Source organism: Staurois parvus, unplaced genomic scaffold (assembly GCF_062004578.1).
Source record: "Staurois parvus isolate SC_StPar_1 unplaced genomic scaffold, SC_StPar_1.0 ptg000886l, whole genome shotgun sequence".
Lineage (NCBI taxonomy): Eukaryota > Metazoa > Chordata > Amphibia > Anura > Ranidae > Staurois > Staurois parvus.
In genome coordinates, this window is record NW_028318682.1 from 1,635,314 (window position 1) to 1,655,130 (window position 19,817).

The 19,817-nt window shown below is 41.4% G+C and overlaps 1 protein-coding gene across 3 annotated transcripts in view; it reads left to right on the forward strand.

Moving 5' to 3' along the window:
* KLHL29 (kelch like family member 29) overlaps nucleotides 1-19,817 on the forward strand; it is a 1,282,993-nt gene that overhangs the window by 366,564 nt on the left and 896,612 nt on the right. For all 3 annotated transcript variants that reach the window (XM_089656087.1, XM_089656089.1, XM_089656088.1), the window contains exon 3: nucleotides 18,826-18,915. The gene's annotated coding sequence lies outside the window, so the exon portion shown is untranslated. The remainder of the gene's footprint in view (nucleotides 1-18,825; nucleotides 18,916-19,817) is intronic.

Genomic DNA, 19,817 nt, shown 5'->3' on the forward strand with positions numbered 1-19,817 from the left:
GTGGCTGCGTTGCCACAATAAACCTGTAGTCGTTTGTTATAATTTACTGCACATTAATTGCTGCTGTGTGATCCGCACACTATAAGCTTTATGTTCAATCTGCTAATTACTCTATGAATGATTCCCGAAAGAGGCGTGATCAGCTGCTGACTGTTACAAATTTTCAGGGTTTGTCCGGGATTTTAGGTGTACTTTGCAGAATGTAACACACCATCGCAGACAAGTTACAGCCCTTCAGTGTTCAATTTTAGCTGTTTTCTTATTGTTTGACTATCACTGCTTGATTATATATATACAGTTGCAAGAAAAAGTATGTAAACCTCTTGGGATTACGTGGAGTTTTGCATGAATTGGGCATAAAATGTGCTCTGAACGTCATCTAAGTCACAACAATAGAAGAACACAGTCTGCTGAACATAATACTACACAAACATTAGATGTTGCCATGGTTTAATTGCACATAACATGTAAACATTCACAGTGCAGGGAGGAAAAAGTATGTGAACCTTTGGACTTAATAACTGGTTAACCCTCCTTTGGCAGCAATAACCTCAACCAAACATTCCCTGTAGTTGCAGATCAGTCCTGCACAACGATCTGGAGTAATTTTGGACCACTCCTCTTCAAAAAACTTTCAGTGTAGCAATATTCTTGGGATGTCTGGTGTGAATCGCTCTCTTAAGGTCATGCCACAGCATTTCAATCAGGTTGAGGTCAGGACTCTGACTGGGCCACTCCAGAAGGCGTATTCTGTGCTGTTGCAGCCATTGTTTTGTTGAATTACTTGTATGCTTTGGGTCATTGTCCTGTTGCATCACCCATCCTCTGCGGAGCTTCAGTTGGCGGACAGATGGTCGTACGTTTTCCTGCAAAATGTCTTGATAAACTCTGGAATTCATTTTCCCATCAATGACAACAATCCGTCCAGGCCCTGAGGCAGCAAAGCCTGTATATATATATATATATATATATATATATAAAATAAAAGGAAGTGGCCATCAGAATTTATAGGGCAAACAGTTGAGTGCTCATGAGTTGAGTTCCTAAGTTGAGCATGCTCAAGCATTTTCTCAAGGGTTGCTCCATAGAGTGTGCTCAAGCATCTTCTCAAGGGTTCCTCAGTTGAGTGTGCTCAAGCATCTTCTCAAGGGTTCCTCAGTTGAGTGTGCTCAAGCATCTTCTCAAGGGTTCCTCAGTTGAATGTGCTCAAGCATCTTCTCAAGGGTTCCTCAGTTAAATGTGCTCAAGCATCTTCTCAAAGGTTCCTCAGTTGAGTGTGCTCAAGCATCTTCTCAAGTGTTCCTTAGTTGAGTGTGCTCAAGCATCTTCTCAAGAGTACCTCAGTTGAATGTGCTCTAGCATCTTCCTGAAGGAACCCTTCTTTGAGTGTAATCAAGCATCTTCTCAGGGGTTTCTCAGCTTTCTCAGGATCCCAATAGAAGGCTTTGTTAGCTTATTAGAAGGCGGAGTGTATGGTACTTTTTACTTTTTTTAATTGTGTTTTTATTTAAATGGGGGATGGGGGACTACAGGATAAGCAGAAGTTGCATGTTTATGTAAAGTCTGCTTTAGTATATATTCATGGTCTGGTCTACACATGGTATAAAGCTGTACCAATTTTAGATACTTGTTTTGGAAGGTCCTGCAGAGTTGAAGATGACCTCTGGACATCAAAAATATGTAAACGCAACATTTCATATTCCTGATATGCACCTGCTGTACCCTGTACTTGTATGAAAAAGTATCCTGTTCTCTTTATATTGCTTTCTTTGTGTGAAATCCCTGGTGTTCCTGCCATTACCTCTGCTTTCCTAGTAAAAACTAACTACACTAAGCAGAGGAACACAGTGTGGTCAGTTCTAAAGCTATGCTTTCCTCCAGTAATCACACTTGTGCTGAACTCGACCCACCTGCACAGCCATTCACTGGGAAGATCAGTTCTGCTGATTCTCCTCCCACAGCTCTTATGCAGCTAAGAATAGATGGTATGTGATCACTTATAAAAAAGGTATTTATAATGTTTTTCAAATGTACACACAAATGCATTGTGTTTCATTTGTATTTTAAACTAAATGTGTTGTTTTACAAGGTAAGGGTTTGCAGTCACATTAACCCCCCCAACTAATTGTCATGTTGCTCTTATATAAATTCTAAGCTTAAAAACTCCCTACTTACCTGAATTTGTGGTTGTGTGATGAGCTGGGTCTCAAATCCTGTCTTCTTCACCTCAGAGGAGGAGGGTTTTTCTTCGTGTGTCTATGTTACTGTCTAGGTGACATGAACACATTCTATTGGCTGTCTGGGGGCAGGGTGCTGCACAGGTTTATGATGTCATGGTAAGGCAACCTCCTAATAAATTGCAATGCTGGATCATTGGCCATCACTTACAGAAGCCTGTGGACTTAAAGCTGAGCTCCAGGCATACAAACATTAATTCAGGTATATTGCTCATTAGGTAGAAAGAGTAAAATCAATTTTGTGTTTATAAATACTTCTTCAAAGGTGGCTATTACCTTGTAAAAGTGACATCATCACTGTGCTGTACATAGCCTGTGCAGAGAGCAGACCTGTGGGAGGGACCAAGTAGGCCACACCCATATTTCCCCTACGTAGCTTATTTTGGGTTCCTGTATAGAGGTATCAAAAATACGTGGTCCGTGTAGTTCAGACCAATGTTCTTCTTTATCACTGTGCTCCAGTGCCACCATCTTGGCCCGACACTTCGCAAATGCGCAGATACTCTGTGGGAACTACAGGACATAGAAGGGCGGTGTGATGTGCATGTGCAGAGATGTCACACAGCTCTGCCAGGTCCCAAAGAACAGCAGAGACTTGATGAACTCTGTGCATGCACATAGGATACCTCTGCATGACTCTGCCAGGTCCTATAGATCTGCGACGTGTGCACATGTGGGGGATGTCACTGCGTTTGTCAGTTGTGTAAGAGGGATGGAGAGGGGTCAGAGGAAAGGAAGTCATACTTATGGGAGAAGGTCTGACTTAGATACTATCTGATATAGAATTCATGTTAGTACACTTTTGATTTGACTGAGTAATTGTCAGTCAAAGTATCACAGCACTGAAAACTGAAAAATGGCATGGACAGGAAGGAAGTTTAACATGCTGGTATTGAGGTGGTTAAACATCGTAACAGGTCCTTACAGTATATGTCCAAGGCGCTGTAGTGGTGAGGTTTCTGTGCTCCACTACCAAAACCATTATGAGAATGGGGGTCCTGCTTTCTTGCAGGAGGATCCACACCACCCTCAGTTATATGGTAACACCCAAAACTCCAAGGTGTGCCCACAACAGAGCAGGGGGGTTTCAATTGCCAGATCACCCAAGATAGAAGAAGACCGTGTATAACCACCAGCCCTCACCTATAACATGATTTTTTGGGGTAAAGTGACCCTTTAACATCCCCGCAGTAAATTCTCATCATTTGCTAATTATATATCTATATAGGTTCTCATATTTTCAGAACAGCTGGAAGTATTGTAAATTCAAACCTCATTAATCTTTGTAGTGGAAAACCTGAGAAAAATTAGCTTCCAGTGTTTCTGCTTTTAATTGCCTATAAAAATTACATACCGAACAGAGATGACAATTTTTCTGACAAGCAGCGTCAAAGGGGACAGAAGGACGTGCTGAATATAGCAGGGGAGGTTAGAAGGCATCTTCTTCCCACTCCACTGTGGTTAGAGAATTAATCATCCATGCCGTCATCCCACTAATCATTTATTTAAAAATACATGTAGCCACCAGTTCATAAAGGATCAACAATGAGGTTTCAGCTCTTCAGCCAAGTTAGGCTTGAGTGTAAAGGGGACCTATCATCCGATGCTACCTGGCCTCAGGTGATTCACAGAGATGAGACAAATCCTCCTACATATGTTGTACCTGTTTATCTGCAGTCTTCACTTCTCTACATCTGTTCAAAGTGCTGAATTTATAAAGCTTGTGTGAGACTTCAGAAAAAAGGGGGCAGAGAGCCTAAATTACACACTGCAGAGCTTTTAGAGCTGATTGGAGGAAAGAGACACATACCCCTCCACACAGCTCACAGGAACAGAGTTGAGGCTGTCAATCTGCTGGAGGTCCCTCCCTGTCACCATTTTTCTCTTGGTGTCAGGAACATTTGTCAGAAGTGACTCATGTTGATAGCATAGGAATGAAACAGCAGACGTAAATGTCACTTAGTGCTCTGGACTGAGACAAGTACACACTATACAGGGATATGCTTAGTTAATATTTCATGTCTGAGGTTTACAACCATTTTAATATTGAGTTGGCCACCCCATGAGGCTATACCAACCGCCACTCATCTGGAAAGGCACTCCACAAGATTTTGAGAGTGTCTGTGGGTACCTGTGCCTGTTCAGCCAAAAACACATTTGTGAGGTTAGGTACTGATACTGGAATAAAAGACCTGGCTCACAACTGGCATTCCAATTTGGCTAGAGAGAGAATCAGTAAGACACAGTCGCTGTGCAATCCTGCTAAATAGGATAACAGAGTCTGCTTTTATATTATGCATATTTGGACACAGGCACAATTTTATTTTTTTTTAAGGTATTTACCAAAACATATTCAAGCTATAGTAATATAATGGATATGGGCTGAAAGTGCATACTCTCAGGTTTAATTTGAGGGTATGTACATCCAAATTGGAGGAAGGGTTTAGGAATTACATCTCTTAAGAGTAGCCATCCCCCCTTCTTCAAGGGACCAAAAAGTAATTGGACAATTAAATATAATCATAAATAAAATGGTAATTTTTAATATTTTGTGGAGAATCCTTTACTGGCAATGACTGCCTGAAGTCTGGAACCCATGGACATTGCCAAAGACTGGCTTTTCTCCTTTCTGATGCTTTGCCAGGCTCTAACTGCAGCTGTCTTCAGTTGTTCTTTGTGGGTCTTTCTTCCTTTAGTTTTGCCTTCAGCAAGTGAAATGCATGCTCAATTGGGTTGAGATCAGGTGATTGACTCGGCCATTGCAGAATATTCCACTTCTTTTCCTTCAAAAGCTCCTGGGTTTCTTTTGTGGTGTGTTTTGTATCATTATCAATCTGTACTGTGAAGTACCGTCCAATCAACTTTGCTGCATTTGGCTGAATCTGGGCTGACAGTATATCTGTAAACACTGCAGAATTCATCCGGCTGCTTCTGTCTTCTGTCACATCATCAATAAACACCAATGACCCAGTGCCACTGGAAGCCATGCATTCCCATGCCATCACACTGCCTCCACCATGTTTTATAGATGACGTTCACTTTTTTCTTCCTGTCATTCTGGTACAGATTAATCTTAGTTTCATCCGTCCAAAGAAAGTTTTTCCAGAACTAGTCTGGCTTTTTTTTATGTTTTTGGCAAAGTCTAATCTGGCTTTTCTATTCTTCAGACTTATGAATAGTTTGCACCTTATGGTGAAACCTCTGTATTTGCTCTCGTGAAGTCTTCTCTTGATTGTAGACTTTGATAATGATACGCCCACCTCCTGGAGAGTGTCTTTCACTTGTCTGGATGTTGTGAATGGGTTTTTCTTTACCATAGAGAGGATCCTGCGATCACTCACCACTGTTGTCTTCCGTGTCTTTTTATGTTGCTGAGCTCACCAGTGCGTTCTTCTTTCCGCAGAATATACCAAACTGTTGGTCACTCCTAATGTTGCTGCTCTCTCTCTCTCATGGATTTGTTTAGTTTTTCGATCCTTACAATGGCCTGTTTCACTTGCATGGACAGCTCCTTTGAACACATGATGTAGGTTCACAGCAATAGATTCCAAATGCAAATACCAGCCTTAGAATCAACTCCAGACCTTTACCTGCTTAATTGATGAAGAAATAATAAAGGAGTAGCCCACACCTGGCCATGAAACAGCTTTTGATTCAATTGTTTAATTAATTTTGGTCCCTTGAAAAAGGGGGGATAGCTACTCTTAAGAGCTGTAATTCCTAAACCCTTCCTCCAATTTGGATGTACATACTCTCAAAGTAAACCACTTTCAGCCCATATCCATTATATAACTAAAGCGTGAATATGTTTTGATAAATTCCTGAAAACAACTAAAAATGTGCCTGTGTCCAAATATAAATGGACCTAATTGTATATGGCTGCTCCTATGTAGTTAGGTATTTGAAAACTGAACACGGGAATAACATCAAAGAAGACACCCAGAATCCTGGAAGCTAGCTACCAATACGCTGGTCAGGGTTGGTGAGGTTGCATTAGCACGTTTATGATGCTACTTTAAAGCTGTATATTGTATAGAAGAGGCATATAGATGGTATAGATGGCTTCTCACATTGCATGCATTAATATGGACAGGTTAAAAAAAGGTGAGATAAAAGTTTGTTTTATTGCTTTGCATTATCCTTTAATTTGTTATGAATACCGTGTTTTAATCCTGCATTACTCATTACTTGCTTTCTGACAGCGGCGTTGCCTAAGAGGCCGACTTTTGGCATTTTTTCTGCCTGCTTAAAATTCTGACATATCGCCAGCAGATTTTACGGGCGTCCATTTTAGATAGATTTGGAATGGCTTAGAAAGTGCGTCCCTAATCAGTACTTTTACTTCTGCAGTATGTTCATTAGTGCTAATTCCAATTGCAATAGCATTTTCTTTAGTTTAATGTGTTTTATATTCCTTCATTGTTACCTCAAGTCATTTAATTTTATTGCATACCAAGTCTGATTTCAAAGGGAACTATCTAACAACGCTGTACAGTCCCATTTTCGAAGCAGGTAATGAAATTCTGACACATAAAGAAACACTGCAGTAAAAAATAAACTGATTCCTAGCAGTTGTAATAAGCGTAGCCTACCTTACCATATGGCTGCTTTACCTTGAAGTCTGAAATGTTCATTATACGAGTCTACAGGTATTGAAAGAGGCCGCTAGGTTTAAAGGGAAGGGCATTTTGAGTTCTTATTCCAGTATTTACCAATTCCTGCCCATTCATGTCTATACTGTACTCCAGCAAGTCATACTCAACAATCTGCCTTCCCAGTGCTGGAGTCCACCATTGTTAAGCGCTGGTTGAGAATAGGTTGAGTCTGAAACACATCACCTAGCCTGTAGACAATGGATCTCTGTTTGACAACCATGAGCAATCCAACATCTGACTTCCTCAGGAAGGTCATTTGCTTCAAGATCCTCTGTAGTTTAGGAGGACTTTGCCTGACCACTGGCTATGGCAGGTCTAGTTACATCATCCAGGGAAAGATACCAGCGCAAACAGTGCCCATATGCAAATGCAGCCATTGATTCTAACTGTTAAAGCTGTTTTATGTTTAATGCACTATTTTTGCACATGTTGCTGTGCTTGGAAGCTCCTTTTTTTGTACTGTACCTGATTGCTGTTTCCACTGGTTTCCCCTGGTGACTATGATAAGTCTGTGCATTATGGAACACTTATGAGTGCAATATGTAGTGGTGTGCCAGATGTTGTGTCCTTTTGTTTCACACAGTTTTGGTCTTTTTTAAGATTGTGACAGTGGTACAGCTACTCAGTTTTTTTGAGTGGAACTGGATCTGTCTCTTACTTGGAAGCTGTTAGTGTCTCCTATTTATACATTTGGAAGTTGCCATAGGGCTAGAGGACTGTGAAGTGCACATTTGGAATTGGCGTTTTAGTATTTGTAAGCTCTGGTGTCAGATGGTGCTGAAGCTAACCCATGTAAATGGTGTTACTCTCCCCTCCTATGAGTGTTCGGGACTCTAGAGTGGCTATTCAGGCCCAATCACTGTCATATGTGGGAGGCCACATCCTCACCATACCTGCAAGCGTTGCTCCATTAGCATGAGTGAGGGTTCAGACAGATCAGAGATGAGGAGAGGTAGCATAGATGTTGATTATAACTTGCTTGAGTGGGCACTATAAGGAGGGCATTTCATTTTAAGGTGTCCATTTTATTTTGACCTACTGGAGACAAAAACAGTTGCAGTCAAATTATTTTCAGTGTTTTTTTTATGCAGTCTTACCCATGAAACTATTGCTAAATTCAAATTATTGGGGTCAAGTCCAAGCTTTCGTAATTGGATGTTAGATTTCCTCACCGATAGGCTACAGATGGTAAAAATTGTCAAATACTATTCCTCAACGCTGTCCCTTAGTTCAGGAGTGCCCCAAGGATGTGTATTAAGCTCTTTCTTGTCCACCTTGTATACTTGTGACGGTGTCTCTTTTTTCGAGGTAGACTCAATGATAAAATTTGTTGATGAAACCACAGTTGTTGGGAAAATAAGGAATGGCAACAAGATTCCACATTGACAGGAAATAGAGGGCCTAGTGGGCTGTTGCAATGAGAAAATGTAGAGTTAAAAGTGGCTAAGACTAAGGAGTTAATTATAGATTTTAGGAGAAGCAGGGGAACCGGTTATGTGTCACCTTTGATTGGTGAGATGGTGGTAGAAAGTGTACAGGAGTTTTGTTTCTTAGGAACAGCTCTTATGGAGAACTTGTCATGAATGGGGCATATATCTTACCTGGTGGACAGTGCTCATCAAAGATTGCATTTCCTAAGGAAGCTGTGGAGGGCTAGTTTTTCGTAGCACTCCTCCACAGCTTTTACAAGGCTGCCATTGAGAGTTTGAAGATTTATCACATCCCTCTTTGGCAAGGGTTGTGCTCAGTCCATGATATAAATGCCTTTATGAGGGTGATAAAAACTGTGCAGGAAATTATTACGGGTGTGGATCTATGATGTATCGTGGAACTGGGTAAAAGTCAATGCCTCCAGGAAGCCCAGAGTATCGTGAAGGATAGTTATAACCCAGATAATGCTTTGTTTAGACTGTTGCCTTCTAGTAGGCAGTGTTGGAGCATTGTCTCCCACACTATCAGGCTGCAAAATAGCTTCTTCCCCCAGTCCCTTCGTCTCTTGAATTCCAGAGGGGTTTTGAGATAAATTAGATTGAGGGGTGTGTATTGTATTTACTATGTGAATGTTTTTATGTGGAAATTGTATTTCTGTGAAATATGTGAAATATGGGAATAGTTTTTATGTGTTGGGGCTACATCTGTGTTTCATTTTATGATTTTTATTGTAGTATGATAATAAATTCCTCTTGAATCCTCTCAATGGACAAAGTGCCAGTGTCATTTCAAAGCCTAGCTCCAGAAAAAATGATTCTATTTAGTTGTTGGTAAAGTGGGGAAGGGTTTTTTCTGTCAGGTTATTATTTCTTTCTGTGATGCCATTTGGGAGATTTTTAATCACTTCCTGACTAAGTGAATCTTGTAAAAGGAATGGGAGCCTGATAGGATTTAAATATCAGAGCTGCCATTGTTTCCTTTCTTCAAGATGTAAGCCCTTGTGTTGTCATCCTTTTCCTTGTTGGGTCACTGGCATGGACTAAATGTATGTGTGAAGTGTTGGCACACCTGATATACCCATTCTACAAAGTCTCTAGGAAAGGGATGGCATTTCAATATCATGGATAATACCGATCACAAAAAAAGAACTGGTTAAAAGATGGTTTGAAAGAAGGGTACCTTGAACAACTTGTATACTAAATGTTAAGATTTTTAATAGTGGAGTTTTATGGACTTTGTGTGCTAAGGTTCTGAAAAATAAAAGTGGATCAACAGACATATGCAGGCCATAGACGGGTTCTTTATTGGCCGAATTTTTGTCCACACGAAAAATCGGCTGATATTCACGCCGTTAGTGGGGCAATACCATCGGCCGTTTTTCACGGATCTTATCATTTACTTTTATCGGTCATGCTAGAAAATCCACGAAAAACGACCGTTTTTCGTGGACATCGGTGGCAGCCTAAATATAGATACATTTCCAGGATTTCAAGGATTTGAATAAGGTACTGTAAACAATATGTAATTTGTGTACTTATAATTTTGTAAGCGTGATATAAATAAAGTAAAAAAAAAGAGGAATTTATTCTCAAGACAGTTACAGTAAAACTACTTTAGGAACGCCACATTGTTGCTTTACTGCTACACTGCAGCTGGTCTGTGCAGGAACACATATATATATATATATATATTATATATATATATGTGTGATCTCGGACTTCCGGGTAGGGGGCATGCATGCGCCAGCCGACCCGGCTGTGCTGTCATTAGCTATAGCACATGACGATCAGTGAGTCCTGGCTAATGATTCATGGCTGGGACAAGGTGATCAGTGGAGCGGATGACAAAGAAAGAGATCTGTGATGTAAGCAACACAGATCTCTACTGCCAGAGGCGATATGCCAGTTTTTGTCTCCTGCAAAGCAGGGAATAAAAACAGCACATTGCTTGGTAAAAACACCACACAGTTAACACATTAACAATTTTTAGGTACAGTGCCAGTGTGTCAGGATGAATGGCTTCCATGCAGGTCATCCCCATCAGCCAATTAACAGGAAGAAACTTGGGGAGTGAATGTCAGCAGCCAGTGAGGGATCCAATGATACGTATTCTTTAAGGGCTTATTCACGTCAACCACACGCTAAAATATGTTTACTTACTGTTTACATTTTTTTTAAACTTTACTGAAATATCACAAAATTAATTTTTGGCCAACTCTACGCATGGCAGCAGGTTGCAACGTGCTGCAGCATGGCAACATATGGTGCATGCTGCATTTTTGTGCAACGCACACCACTACCCATGTTTGGTGAGAACAGGGCACTGCATCAGAGTCCCCATCAGAGTCTCCTTTACATTCAAGTCCTCATCAGAGTGCTTCTTGTGACAAGGCACCCATTAGAATCACACATGTATGGCGTGAACATGACACGTAGAAATCACTGGTCTTTCTATGTGGGGTTCGCACCTGTATTGATCAATGCCGAGGGTCTCCAAACTTTTCAGTTCGAGGGCCACCTTGTATATTTTGCAAAGACTTTTGGGGCAAAAAAAATCCTCATGAGAGTCCCCCATACATCCGGGTCCCTATTAGATTTTCTTTTAAATCAGGGTCCCCATCAGAGTCTCCTTTACATTAGAGTCCCATCAGAGTTCTTCTTATTACAGGAATCTTTCCTATATTAATGTCCCCATTAGAGTTCCCCCTTACATCAGGGTCCCCATTAAAACCCCCTTACATCAGGGTCCCCAATAAAGTCTTCTCTTAAGTCAGGGAACCCATCCAAGTCCCTCCATAAATCTGAGTCCACCCTTACATCAAGTTCCCTATCTGAATCATCCTTACATCAAAGTCCAACTTTACATCAGTGTCCCAATCAGAGTCCTCACTTACAGAATCTGGGTGTGGGTTGGCAGGGTTGAAGCTCAGACTATAGGCATCCTGTGATTTTATTCCTCAATCTGTGTAAAAAGATAGTGGGCTGGAAAAAATCTTGTAGAGGGCTGGATGTAGCCCTCAAGCCGTAGTTTGGCGATCACTCATCTATGCAGATCAACGCAGTTCAGTTGACATGGTGTGAACAAGCCCTTAGATAACATTTCTGTGTCATGTGATCACTGTCATTTCACATTGATCACCAACTAGCAGTCCATAGGTTAAACTTTATTACTGTCAGTTTGGTGTGATTACAATGACTTGATCACAGCAAGCATGCAATATACATGAATATATAGGCATGCAGAACATCTTACATAATTACAAGATTAGATATATGTCCTCATGTGCAGACTAAAGCCCTATTAGGATGCAGATATAATATAGGCGGTCTGCAGGGGGTTAAACTGTCATCTTTTCCGAAGGAGAAGGCAGTTGGATAACAGGCCTGTTCCTGGAAGATGATACAGCATTAATGATTCATTACATTGTATTTGATGAAAATTATTAGCAATGATAGAAAGAGAAGCTCTACTTCTTTAGGGGATATCTAATCTGCCACATTGTTACCGAGGCAGTAGCTGCGACAGCAAGGCTTACATTTATGTTGTAATAAGGTGCTTTAATTTTATAGTAGGATTTGTGAGAGTGATAATTCACAGAGAAGCGACGGGAGTACAGTCAGGAGTAGCCGGGATACCGGCAGCCATTTTTAGCATTGCCGTTCAGTGTGTGAGACTTGCAGGAGCTCAGGTAAGAAGCTACGATGCAATGATGTATAAAGATTGGATCAAACGATGCTTGCAGCACTTAAAGTGTATCTGAACCCAACAACAAAAATGGGATATATTGAAACTTACCAGTTCTTTGATGTGATGGCTGCATTAGTTTTTTTTTTCAGCTGGTGATCCAACCAGTAAGTTTGATCCTTTAACCACTTCCAGTCTGGACACTTTTACCCCCTTCCGGTCCAGGCCACTTTTCAGCTTTCAGCGCTATCACACTTTGAATGACAATTGCGCAGTCATGCAACACTGCACCCCTATGAATTTTTTAGCATTTTTTGAGACAGATAAAACTTTATTTTGGTGGTATTTATTCACCACTGGGATTTTTTTTTTGCTATATAAATGAAAAAGTCCCAAAATTAAAAAAAAAAAAGTGTTTTTCTTATACAATTTTGCAAATAAATAATCTTTCTTCATAAATCTTGGCCAAAATGTATTCAGTTATCTTTTTAGTAAAAAAAAACAACCCAAATTAGTTTATAACCAAAAATTATAATTTTTCAAACTTTTTTTATACATTTTTATTTTATTTTTTTATATTATTATATATGGTTTTTTTTATATATATTTTGTGATGAAGCGCTCAACTTATATAGTGTATACAAACCCTTTTTTTTACATCAATAATATTGTGAACAATTCAAAGTGTGGAGCGCAGGGGGATTCTTCCTATATGTTTTTTTTCTTTCCATACTGTCACCCTAGCAGTACAGTGTCACCATAGTGACACTCTACTACTTGTGGGGGGGTGATGAAGATTTTTTTTTTTTTTTTTTGCACTGCTTTTACACCCATACAGGCTGTAAAAGCAATAATTTCTCCTCTCTGGCTGCATTCTTGCAGCCATTGAGAAATACTGTGCAAGCTGTGATTGGTCACAGCTTGTCACATGGTACAAGGCTGTTGTGAATAGCCTTGTACCATGTGACCTCTGTGACCATTCACAGATTTCACAAGTAGTAAGCAATGATGTCAGAAGTGACATCTTGCTTACTACTATTCATGTGATCACTGATTGGCCAATCAGTGATCACATGATCGGGACCTCACACAGAGGTCCTGTACAGCTATATCAGTGTTCCGCTGTGTCCTCTGGACATAGCAGGCACCGGATCGCGGTGCCATGTGCTCCCAGGGAGCGCACACAGGCGCTGTCTATGAATGGCAACCCACCCCTGCACAGCCCCCGTCCGGCCGTTTATATGCATGGGCCGGATGGGAAGTGGTTAACAGACCAAGCTGTCCAACAAAAGTGTTAGTCAGAGGGATGAGACAAACCATTTCACACTGGCAGGGGTACTTATAATGATTTAATTCATGTAAAATCTTTATCCCAAAAGGAGAAAAAATCTTTTGCTGTAACTTCTTATAAATCGTTAGCTAGAGAATATTTTAATTTACTAATCACTTAGGTAAAGTCCGTCTAAATCTGCTAGTGTATCCCCTCCCCCCAAACTGACAATGCTGCTGTCCAAGGGTGTCTCCATTGCTCTTCCATCATTGCATGTCTCTTCTGCAATAAAAAAAAACCTGCCTGGTTGCAATTTTTAACTTTTTACTGGTTCTGCTTTAGTGATGCATTTATTCTAAAAACCTGAAATTATAGTTCAGTTATATTTAAAATATAGGTTCATTTATCGACCTTAAACTAAAGCTGTGCTTTGCCCTTTCCAAGTAGCAAGGTATATGCTTCTAGGTAAAGCTTTATTAAAGTGAATCTTTTGCTGTGTCCTCCATGAACAAAGCAGTCTCCCATTTTTGCTGAAATTTTTATGAATATTAAAACTTATAGCCCCGGTTCACACTGCTGCGACTTTGCATGCAATTTGTGACACGAAGGGGATTATTTACTAAAACTGGAGAGTGCAAAAGGTGGTGCAAAAGCTGCATAAAAACCAAATGGCAATCCAGGTGTTATTAGCAAAGCTTAATTGAAGAACTTGAAGTTAGAAGCTGATTGGTCACTATGCACAGCTGCACTAGATTCTGAACGCACCAACTTTTGTAAATCTTACCCATAAAGTCACATGACATTTTAAAAACCCATTTATTTTAATTGGGGCCTTTCCAATCAATGCAACGCAACTCACAGTGACTTTTAAAAAGGTTCCTACAGTACTTTGATGCGACTTTCTTGCAGCTTTAGTGCCACAGACTCTTTAAAGTGTTACTAAATGCACAACAGTAAAATCAGTCTGTATAGGCAGGAAAGCATGCTTATTATACTTATTGTAATACCTAAGGGGTTAATTCTCTACATTGTAAACAGGCTGTTTGATCCTGTCTTCTTTGATCCACCACTTCTTCTAGTGCAGAGCAGTAGTGGAAAGTCTGCACATGCTCTGTTCGGTGTGTATTGCTAAAGAGTTTTTATGTTGGGGGGGATGGTGCATGTGATTGGCACAGGGCCAATCAGCACTGTCCAGACAGAGGACCAGGGGTCATGCAGCCTCATAGGACAGTCAGAGGAGAATGAACACTCCTCCTACAAGATTAACTAGTGCTCTGCTGGACACTGATAGAAGTCACAAGACTGCTATATACTGCTGTTGAGAAATGTATTTAGCTGTTTATATTTACTAAAATAATTGCATTTCAATGTTCTGTGTACTGTGGAAGACTGAATATGGTGAGTACAGGGTCATGGGTTTAGTAACACGTTTAAGTCGCATGAAAGTCGCAAGCAAGTTGCACTGGAAGTTGCACGACAATGGGGTTGCAGCAGTGTAAACAGAACCTTAATCTTAGTTACCACTGATTTGCAGTATGGCTCAAAAGTCTGATCTACAAATATTGTGGCAGGTATAATATTTTACATGTGTTTTTTTCACTCTGTAGCTAGTCATTTGGTTGGAGTTCTGCTATAAACTAATACAAATATTTTGTTTGTAAAATGGAATGTTCAATTGCCAAATTCTGTTACAAACAGCAGCCTTTCAAGTTAGTGAACATATGAAACTAGGAGCAATGGAGACATGGAAGAAGTGACCTAATTTCCATTCATGTCCCAAAGCTATTCTCTCAGCCTCTCCGAGCTGTTTTATTGTACATTCGGAGCTCTTGTATAGTGCATATATTTACTCAGATTTGAGCCAAGGGACCGTGTAACAACGTTTTCCTGGTAGACCGTCATCTATGCGTCCTGCAGGAGCGCTGTGCGAGCGAACATCTGCGCGTGTGAGAACATGTGGAATAAGAACATACTATTCTACGGCTCTTTGCATCATTCCAATGTTAATGTGTCCATTCCATCCAGAGATATCCTAAGCTGGACACTGACTTATTCACTCACCAAGACGTAGAGTCAGAAGTGGCCCATGGGGACCATGATTGCAGGATACACCCACTGAACTCAGATGCAGTCTTCAATGATGACAACTTGAACATCTGGTATCAGTTTTAATATACAAGCTCTGTCACTTAGTTTAGTAGCTGGATTACCCTAATTATCATCTGGATTTTATTAATCAGACACTTGGAGCACCATTACTTCATATTAGAAGCTCAATAAGTAGTTGAAGTGGACCTTTCAGTAACTTTACAGTATAAGTCTGAATGAATATATTCCCGACATGTTACAGCGTACAGCAACAGTACAATTTAGCAGGCTTCTTGTTCTGGGGGCATTCGTCAGGAGGCAGGGGCCAGGAGCTTTGGCTGGGGACCCAAGAAGGGGAGGATCAGGGCTGCTCTGTGCACAACCACTGCACAGAGCAGGTAAGTATAGACATGTTTGTTTGTTTTTTTTAAACTTGCATTTAATATCACTTTAACCGCTTCTATGTCGCTCTATAGCATCCACCTTACTAACCGTTCCGTATCTGCCACCCCCCTCTGCCAATTCCTCCACTAGCTTCCAATTGCCCAATGGATAAAATTCAAAACACTAATAAAATTCACTAACACTGATGTATAAAGCCGTTCATAACACTGCCCCAAACTACATCACCGATCTTGTCTCCAAATATCACCCAAACCGTACTCTCCACTCCTCACAAGATCTCCTACTCTCTAGCTCCCTTGTCTCCTCCTCCCATGCTCTTCTCCAGGGCTTCCCCCATCCTCTGGAACTCCCTACCCCAATCCATCAGACTATCACCTACTCTGCTCACCTTTAGGCGCACTCTGAAAACCCATCTCTTCAGAGAAGCCTACCCCGCCCTCAGCTAATATTGAGCTCCTCTACTCTTCCAACAACTCCATCCCCCACAGCTATTTCCTCCTGTACCACTATCCCCTCCCTCCTAGATTGTAAGCTCCAAGGAGCAGGGCCCTCGAACCCCTCTTGTATTGAATCGTATTGTTACTGTACTGTCTCGTATACTGTCTCCCACCATAATGTAAAGCGCTGAGCAAACTGTCGGCGCTATATAAATCCTGTATAAGAATAATAATAGCAGAAATACTGCTACAGGGTGGCACAGGTGCGTAAAATCACACACACACACACACACACACACACACACACACACACATATACAAATTTTGCAGTTCCGGGAAGGGGTCGTGCGTCTCGGCTGTCAATCACTGGATCACAGCTGGTGATTCCCGACAGCACCCGGCGATCTCCAAGGATTTCCGACGGGGGAGAGACCTGTATGTAAACAATACAGATCTCTCCCCTGTCAGCTCCTGCACATGGCTTTGTATACTTACAGTGCAACGCAGCCCACCTAGTAAAACAGCACACAGTTAACCCTTTGATTACCTCACATGTTAACTCCTTCCTGCCCAGTGCCATTAGTACAGTGTCAATGCTTTTTCCCCAGTGACACCATGTCAGTTCCCCCCAGGGTCAGAATGCCTGCCGCAGTCCCGCTATAAGTCGCTGATCACCTCTATTACTATTTAAAAAAAAAATCCAGTATATATACCGCCATTTGTAAACACTATGACTTTCACGTAAACCAATTAATTTACATGTATTGGGATTTTTTTTTAGCAAAGACAAGTAGCAGAATACATGGCCTGGTCAGGAAGGGGGGTAAATCCTCTTGATGGCAAGTGGTTAAAGTACAAGCTGTAGTAATTACCTTATGTCTCCACTCCAGCCGGTTTTGGTTCTTTCCTCCTCTGCCGGAAGCTCCAGTCTGTGGGAGGAACCTCAGCATCATCATGTACAATAGTGGGACATTAACTCTGTATTGGAGGCTGGAGTGCAACTAGAGCCAGTCTTAGCTTATAGGGAACTGGGCACGCTGCTGGATGGACACTGCTAGAACGAGGGATAGGGTGAGTAATTACACCCTATCCCTGCACCTCTAGACACAACAAGTGTTTAACCCTTGCAATGCAGAAGGCCCCACTGTAAGGGAGTTTTTTTTTTTACAATTCTATGAGTTGAGCTATAAAGTAGAATTCTGGGCTAAAACTATCTAATAATAAAACTGCTCCCCCCCCCCCAACACATTTACTACCTACCCGACATAAGAACAATACATATACAAACCTATTCTCAGGATGCTCTGGTTTGGTCATTTGGTCTCCCCAATATCAGCCAGTACTGGCTACAGGAGAGAGCTCTTCGACAATGGCTGGAATGCTGAGCGGATGTAATTGTGCAAATGCGGACGTCCGGATGTAATTGTGCAAATGGGGATCTGACAAATGGGGACTCATTTGTCAGATCCCCATTTGCACAATTACATCCGGACGTCCGGCGAGAAGGACGTGCGTCGGCGAGCTCCTGCTCCCCTGGCCCCAATCCGCTGCCATCTGGGCAGCAGCGGACCCTAACGGGGGCCCCACGATCCTTCGGTCCCTGCTCATCAGCCAGGGCAAATCCCAGTTTATCTGATCCAGGACAGATCACCATCTGTTTGATCCAGGAGATAAGGGGACACTGGAAGAACAGGAGGAGCAGAGCAGACAGGATCAAACAGCATTTTACACAGTGCAGAGGATTAACCCCTTAGGTTCCACAAGCTCCTGTGGGAGCCAGGTGTCTTGGAGAGTGGTGATCATCAAAGGAGAAGGCTAATTGCAAGGTGTTGGACTAAGAAGGGGACCTGACCAGACCCTGGATGAGGGATTGGAGGTCTTATATGTTAGAGAAAAGCGCATAAAGGTTGCGCATTTGGTGAGTGCGCAATTTGTACCCCCATTTTTTCACCGTATACACAGTCGGTGTTGCCTGGAAAGCATCAGAGTGTTTGAGAATTTATTCACATCCTCACATTGAACTTTCGTTTGGATATAATAATCCTTTCCTCACGTTCTACCAGACACAAAGTAGTGGCTTATACCTATATGCACTATGTCACTTTGAACTTTTATGTGAGTTTGCATATGTAATACGTATCTTCATCTACTAGCGCTGCACCTTTTTTATATACAATATACTGTAACTCCTGTCAGGTATTTGTTTGCCATGTGTCCCATTGCAGAGATTTCTCTTCATGTACTTTCACTTACAATTATGTAGTGCTACTTGGATGCAACTTTGCTCCTTTGAAGTGGTTTGCCCATTCTATGGATCCAAAATCACAATGGAATTGCACCAAAGTACAGGAGCCTTTTCCAAAATCACACCCTGCAGAGTTGCATTGATGTGAAAGGACACCATTGAAAACAACGTGATTTCCATTGTCATGCGATTCTGTGCAACTCAAGTTGCACCTGAATTCTCACTAGTGTGAACGGAGCCTAGCAATAGGAGCATGATTATTTGAAATGCTATTTTTAGCGTGTTTGTCTAAAAATATACTTTGTTGCAATCGAGCTGTTCTCATTTACAATGTATTATGATAACATTTCATACTTATGCTCTTTTGACACAGATTCTACAACAGAAGCATAGAGATTTATAAAGGAAATGTAACAGTCTAAGGACAAGCTGCGCTGACGTGCAAGAGGAAAACATCTGTTGGGTAAAGCCTGATTCATATTTTATAGATTTTTTTTTTTTTATTCAGAGCTGGATGGTAACTGGAATGTAAGAGTCACTGAAATGATTTCCATTAGGCAAAACACCCAGAAACCGCTCTAAAGACTTTCAGGGCAAAGCTACTTTGGCACCATTAACATTTATATCAGCCAGGATTAGTTCTAACTTGTATCAGCTTTGCTTATCTACAACTAAAGTCTTTATACTGTATATTGTGTGTGTATATATATATATATATATATATATATATATATATACACACACTATATTGCCAACAGTATTGGTCGGCCTGCCGTTACACGCACATGAACTTTAATGGTATCCCAGTCTTAGTCCGTAGGGTTCAATATTGAGTTGGCCCCGCCCTTTGCAGCTATAACAGCTTCAACTCTTCTGGGAAGGCTGTCCACAAGGTTTAGGAGTGTGTCTATAGGAAGGTTTGACCATTTGTCCAGAAGCACATTTGTGAGGTCAGGCACTGATGTCGGACGAGAAAGTCTGGCTCACAGTCTCCGCTCTAATTCATCCCAAAAGTGTTCTGTCAGGTTGAGGTCAGGACTCTGTGCAGGTCAGTCAAGTTCCTCCACCCCAAACTTGCTCATCCATGTCTATATGGACCTTGCTTTGTGCACTGGTGTCATGTTGGAACATCCGCAAACTGTTCCCACAAAGTAGGAGCATGAAATTGTCCAAAATGTCTTGGTATGCTAAGGGTTCACTTCACTGGAACTAAGGGGCCAAACCCAACCCCTGAAAAACAACCCCACACCATAATCCCCCCTTCACCAAACTTTACACTTGGCACAGTGCAGTCAGGCAAGTAACGTTCTCCTGGCAACCGCCAAATCCAAACACTTCCATCAGATTGCCAGACAGAGAGGTGTT